This window comes from Diadema antillarum, unplaced genomic scaffold (genome assembly GCF_040938485.1).
Source record: "Diadema antillarum isolate AM-2024a unplaced genomic scaffold, OU_Dant_1.0 seq00000081_RagTag, whole genome shotgun sequence".
Taxonomy (NCBI): domain Eukaryota; kingdom Metazoa; phylum Echinodermata; class Echinoidea; order Diadematoida; family Diadematidae; genus Diadema; species Diadema antillarum.
Window position 1 is genome coordinate 1,367,332 of NW_027271174.1, and position 7,484 is coordinate 1,374,815.

Below are 7,484 nucleotides of genomic sequence, written 5' to 3' on the forward strand. Positions count from 1 at the left end.
ACGGGCAGGAAAGTGTGTTTTTTAGCAGTTTATCTCGAACATTTTTGGTAGAATAGTGTGATTAGGTGTGTCTAGTTTAGAATCCCTTTTTCATTTCTGAAAAACCTTGTCCACACTCTTCACTTTCAACTCTAATAACTTTTGAAAGGATTGTGCTACTGCTTTGAAAGTTGGCATTAATTATGGACAGAATGTGTTAATGAGGCATGCTTAATTTCAATTTAATTTGATTATCCCTTCATTGTTGTTACTCTGGTGGTTTACTTCCTGTTTGTTTGTTGTTGTTTTTTTGTCCCATTCATCGCACAGCCAGCACGGTTTGGTAAAGATTAAGCGCTTGAATAGACATTGTACTTCAGAGCCTCTTTTCTCAGTTCACACTTTTCCTGAGTTTGTGCTCTCTTTCCAATATTTAGATAGGTTAGGAGAGTCCATTTGATTTAGGTTATACATAATTTTAAAGCTTAAACTCTGCTCTTTCAGAATATGGTCTTAACTAAAAATACATGTCTGGCGACTTTTGTTTGTTTTGAGGTGCAGGGTCACATATGCACAATTAATGTATATATACATGTATACCACGTAGGAGTATGTCTAAAAATAATGAATTGCTGATCATAAACCCCGTACCAGGGTTGCCGTACTTTTTACCTGCTTGTAGGCTTCTTGATATACGTGTTGACAATAATATAGCCGTAAATTTTGTATTTTTCCTTAGCCGCCTCATGTTTGTTCATTTTTATTTGCTTTACTAACACTTACCTTTTTACAAGGCCATAACTCCACCATTCTAACCATTCGTCAGAGTTTTGACGAGTGTCAATTGTTACAGGAGGTTTGAAACAAATTTTAATGTTTTATTCGTCATGTCATAACTTGGAATTTGCAGCTTGAAATCAAGGTTTCAGCCTCCAGCTCACATCCAATACCTATGACATGTTTATTTTGTGATAATAATCAAATTAGATACACAATTTAGTTAGTGCATGTGGTGGTGCATGTCATTAGAAATAGAAAATTCCATACATTCGTAGTCTTCTACTCTTTTCATGACTTATTCAAGTCAAGAGCACATAACAGTCTTCTTGACATGCTTTCCAAGGTTTACAAAATAACATGTGAATCCACCGGGGCAAAAGAAGAACGTTCGTTAATGGACGCAAAAGGAATGTTCCCACTCCTGCTATGAAGCAAGGACATCACAAAAAGGCCTCTTTTTGATTTTGCAACTATAGTTTTGAATGTGCACTTTCTTTCCGCTTGAAGCACACATCGGTTACACCATCTTGCTTCTTTGCTTTTCTGTATACAAAGATCAAGTTATGGCAGATGTTACTGTTTAGAGTTACCTGCATGCTCACATGATCTCAGCACATTGCTCACAGTAGACGGTGACGTTAAAAGCTTACACTATCACACAGTTATACTGAATAGAACGAATGTGACCATTTCTAAAGTCACTTCTGAATAGATGTAGTAACGTGACAATCATGATACTTCCATAAATTTAGGGTCACCAATTATGCAGAAAGAATCATGAAGATCAGAAAAAGAAAGACCATGTTTCTTCAATTTTCTCGAAATTATTTCGATAACCTGCATCGTGTAATGTGTTTGTAGATACTTTAAAGTAGTTGATGTACTTTGTCCATTTTCAGTGCCAATAATAACGTCTGGTTTTTTTCAGTATCTCAAAATAGGTAATGAAGAATGTACACAATAATAAGTTGGGTGGCAGACGCTTAAAAAAAAAAAGAATCATTTCATTCGCTCACCACTCACGAATTTATCCCATTTGATAGAACTCTTATAATCTAAAACATTCAGATAGACTCTCTAGATAACAATAAGTCTCACACTTTTTTTTTCTTTTTTTTTTCTTTTTTTTTTTTTGGTTAAATCAAGAAGGCACACTTTTACTTTTTGTTTCGCTTCACTAGTATGACTCGCATGCATGTTTCCGGACAACTTCCCCGGTAACCTCATCGCATTCTTTCGGGTATCCTACTCAATGACATGGTGTATATTACATTCAGGTTTCAGTTAATTGATTTAGTTCATTTGAAATCCACAAACGCACACACACACACACATACACACGCACACATCTCAAAAGTGTACAAATCTATGCAAGGGACCAAGCTGGCGTGGTAGACCTGCTTTTATGTTTCCCATGCAAACAAGTTCAACTCTTTTGATAAGGGACGACTTTATACAAGGCGGCACATTTCGTGCGTGGCCTCCATCCTTTTAATGCAAAACATTGTGCTTGTTTATTTGAATCTGTCAAATCCCTTTCTTTTTTATGAGTTCTTTAACCACTAATAATTGTGAAAGCTTACTTGATAGATCAGCCATTCTTTATGCTTGCAAGTATAGGCGACTTGTTGCCGGCTCAGATGCAGACCAGACAGACCAAGGGATTGCGCTAGTAGAGTGGTGTATTAAAGTAGACAGGACAGCGACTGCAAGCCAGCAGCACCAGCGCACACCTATTTATTCGATAGCCAATCCTCGGCGATATTGAAGCGGAGAGTCTTGCATCAGAATGTTTGCCGATGGCCTCGTCCAATCAGCAAGCAGGACGTAGTAAGAGCGACTTTCGCAGTTGTATGACACTGTTGCTTAGCCGATATTCGTGCCGTGTGTTTGTGTGTGTTTGTGTATTGTGTATTATATTCTGACGTTTCGTTTATTTGTCCGTTTTGTATTACGTGAGCACATGAAACATATTCACAGAGTACTGTACAATGAACGTGCAAGATATGCATTTGCTTTCACAAATGTCTGTTTTTGCATCAAAACACACACACACACACACACACACACACACACACACATGTAGAGCTTGTAACCAAAAGCAGCTTAATCCACTTTTGACCAGATTGCATGCTTTCATGATAGATTTGATTAAAGCTTTATGTGCATTCAAACCACTGTTAATATTTTTTCCTCCAAATTTCTTATAGCAAATATAAGCCCTGAATTTGATCAGTGTTTTAGTAGGAGCCATGATGGAAATCATGAGTGTACATTATACCGAGCAGAATTCGAACCTACGATCTCCTTATCACCGGACAGACGTCATCTCCACTAGACCACCGAGCTTTCGCCCGACAGTGAGTGTTGGTTCTAATCATTATAGCACGCAGCGGGTACTACGTAATTATTCAAATTCGTGAAATTCTTCCGTCGAAATGTTTTCATTGCAACTGATTGACAAATTGCCCAACATTCATTTTTTTTTTTATAACTATGATGTCTAAGCTTTCAACAACAGCATATAGAACAGTCCTGGAACCCATAAAGGGGGGGGGGGGTCTACTTTGCCTCGCACAGAGGCAAGCTCAATAGTGGGATTCACAAATGTGGGGGTAGACAAGATAACGGGATACAAGTCTTAAATACAAGATTTGAATCGCGATCAAATTCAAGATATTTTGCCCGGATGGAGTTTACAATATGGATACACAAATACCATCAATTATCGATATCACCAATGCGATGCAAATCCCGAGAAATCTTGAGCTTATTTCTGAATTATCTACATAGGCTTAATTCGTCCGCGGTATCGCGTGAACGCCAGACCAAATATAATTTCGAGTGTGTATATCCCATCATACAAACGACACCGTTGTGAAACCACAGATTATGTGTGTGACACGCAATAGCACAGAGCTAATAGAAGCGTAGACATGAAATGCATTTTAGTCCGTGTGAACGCTTGCGAAAAACAAATCTCGTCACTCGTTACTCTAGTGAACTTTACTTGCCTTTGACTAGGACTATTCACACAACCTATTACTGATACGCCGAATATTTCGCGAGGTTTTTCTTTTCGCGAATTTCGCGAGTCAGTTGCTATTCGCGAAATTAAAAACACGCGAAAATATTGGCTCTGATGCCGATATGAATGTGACGTACGCGTACACATTTCTCCGTTCAGTCCAGGGCTCCAAGATCGCGAATTTAACCACTCGCGAATTTGTCGGGAAGTCCCGATTCGCGAAAATTTAGACTCGCGAAATATATGGCGTATGCAGTATTGCTGAACGTAAATATTGGGATAATCTCTATTTTGTTTAAAAGCGTTCTGAAGTTACAGTTCTTTACAAACTCTTAAAAATACTTACAAAATCAATCAGAGTTTCGTCACCATAATTTATATCTTTATAGATAAACATTATGAAATCGTAAATTTGTGTTGATTTCGAATAGTTGCAAAAGAACAGGAATATCACACTTTTCTTTTCATATTTAAAGGGACACGTTAACCTTCATAGATATAAGGCTTGAGTGAATGCAGCAATGTTAGTAGAACACATCAGTGAAATTTTGAGGGAAATCGGACAATGCTCATAAGTTGGGAATTGTTGAGGTTTGTGTTCAGTCACGGCTGAGGTTTGTGTTCAGACTACTATGGCATGTGATGTCACATGTGTACAACGATATAAAAAAATGCACAAAGAAAATTCAACATATTTTTACTTTTCTCGTATGACAAAAGCACACCTGACTTCTCTCTTTCAGAAGGCAGGAGGAATGATATTGCCCTTAAGATACATAAGTAGCAAGTTGAAGAATATACATTTTTTTAACAGTTTTGTTATTAAGCATTTTGTTTCGTTATGTTTCGTCATGTGAACCAGTGCATCAATCGTCTGATTCGTTCTATAATTCAAATAACTTGTGTGTGTGTGTATGTGTGTGTAGGGGAGAGGAGGAATGCACCCTACATCATGCCTCCCAATTTCCAGCATTTCCGTATATTTGAATATTTTTCATTATTGTATTATATTGTGATGTAAGATATCATGTTTCTGTTGGAAATGAAAAAAAAAACACGTATAAATGATTGAATGAATAGAGAATGAAAACATTTCGAGATATGGATCGCTACCGTTATCCCGCTGTTCTTCTATACGTGTGAAGGCGACTATAGTAAATAGTGTTTAAATAATCATACTCCCGACATCGAACAAACACACGCACACACAAACAACCACCTGATTAAAACGGACACTTTTTTCATCTCCCTTAGGTGCCCGCTATGGACAGTTTTTGAACTGTATAACGAGCAAATTGTTTAGGCTTCCCGAAATAGGCTATCTTTAAGGGTCTTGTTAAAATGGCCATCTTAATTTTACTTTTCTTTAACCGCATCACCTTCCGTTTTTTTTTTTCTTTTAATGACAGCGGCACCCTTTTTCATGTCTTACCTACTGTGTTCGAATGGTAACAATTTTTTTTTTTTTTATAAAAGTCAACTGTTTTAAGAGCTGGAGAATTTTTTTATTACTTATTCGGCAAATGAAAAACTTGGACTTTTCAGATTCTAAGTTCAAAATTTTGAACGTCCAATTCACATTCTGTAACCAGATAAAATGTGACTTTGTGATGAAAAATAACATGAGTGTTTTCTTGCTGCTTGTGAAAGTGAATTCATAGCTTCAGAAATAGATTTCGTTGTTTAAAAATGTATAGTTCTTATAGGTATTGTTTACCATTGGGAGCAGTGATTATTTTTTTTTCGAGATATCATGGTTGATTAATATGTTTAGCATCCAACTATTTAAAACTTTCGCATTAAGCCTGAAATATAAGGAGATATCTCTATTTTTCTCAATAAACCATAAATGTACTCCGTTTATTCGAGAAACATTTTATCTTAACGATCGTTCATATAAGTATATCATCAATGCTTAGCATTAATTTACTGATTAAAATGTTTCCTTTGGTTGTTTCTATCCTTAACTTAAATTTCAGAGTTTTTATTGACATTCTTTTTTGTTTTTGTTTCATCTGAAATGGTACAAGACTGAAACACTGCGTGTTTCAGTCTTGTGTGTATTGATTTCTGTTTGGTGTGAATAGTGGGCAGAATATACTCCAAAACTTAGCATTTTTCATATTTTTTTTTACGAATTGTGCATTTGTATGCCAGTCCGGCAGTCCTTTTTGTTCTAAATCTGTTGAAAATGATTTTTTTTTTCGCTTTTTGATGGTCTCTCTTTTATAGTATATAAATGTATCCCCTGTGCAGGAAAATCCATTGTTTTTACACAGGACTTCGATGTAAAACAGCTTTTAGCTGATCGTTTTTATCCTGTATGAATATGTTTCAATAAATAAATAAATAAATAAATAAATAAACATTATTATGCCTTTAAGCAAACAAATGAAAATGAAATGAGCAAAAGTAAGTGGTATTCATTTGAGTCAAGAACGGGTAAGAGTTTTCTTGATACGACTTAGGTTACCTATTATTTCAAATTTAGAGCAAGCATATAATAACATGATTCTTGACCTTGACTTTGAAGAAAAAGGCTTGCAAAATAAGATAAACCTTTAGATCCAGACACCATTTCCACAGTCTTGATATGATTATGAAATAGATGTCATTGGTTTTAGTGCCTTGCATGCAACTTCAAGCTCTTTGCGTTTTGGTGTAGAAAAACCCCACACCAATATTCAGGTATGCAAAAGCAAAAGAAGTTACGTGTGACATTTTCAAAGTCGATCCTGCTGAGTAGTCATGAAATTTCAAGTGTTATACTTCTTTATCTTAGTGTCACTTATCATAAAGAACGAGTCGTGCAGATAAACCACAAATCAGGTATGTTGACTCAGGTCGCTAGGAAAGATTTCGTTAATTGCCCCTTATCGCATGTGACTTTAAATTAGTGGGAGTGATAATCTTCGTCAATTCTTAGAAGCCGCTAATGAGGTGTTTGTTTTATTCCTTCTTTTTTTTTTAATTTAATACTCTCACACGTAACACACGTAGAAGATAAAAATAATGTACAAATAAATTATAAAACTCTTGTTATGAGTTCATGAGCGATGATCATTAATTTTCATCACCTAACAATCCGAGAATTTATCTATACAATTATAGCACTCTATACAGTCATGTCAAGACATGTGTACCCCTTTATAAAGTCAAGAGCAAATAGCAGTATTATGTTGGACATTACTCTAAAATAGTCCATGAATATCTGGTGAATCTAGATCAGTGGGGGAAGAAAAGACACTTTTTATTACTTTATTAAGTGATGTTCTATAACTCACATAGTCCCATAATCTGCGTTGAAATATATAAACAACATAATTATTCTCTTGTAAAAAGATAAATTTAAAAAACCGGTTGTAAAACTCTTGTTATGAGTTTATGAGCAATGATCATTTCATCCCCTAACAAGCCGAGAATGCATCTATACAATAACACTATACACAGTCATGTCAAGACATGTGTACTCTCTAAAGTCAAGAGCAAATAGCAGTACTATGTTGGAAATTACTCTAAAATAATCTATGAATATCTGGTGAATCTAGATCAGTGGGGGAAGAAAAGAAACTTTATGTACTGAGAAATAAAAAAAAAGGCTACTCCTCAAGTTCGACTAAAGAAATGAAATCATCTAAACCAATTCATTTGATTCCGTAACTGTTATTTAGAATGTGAACAAACTTTTGTATTGGTA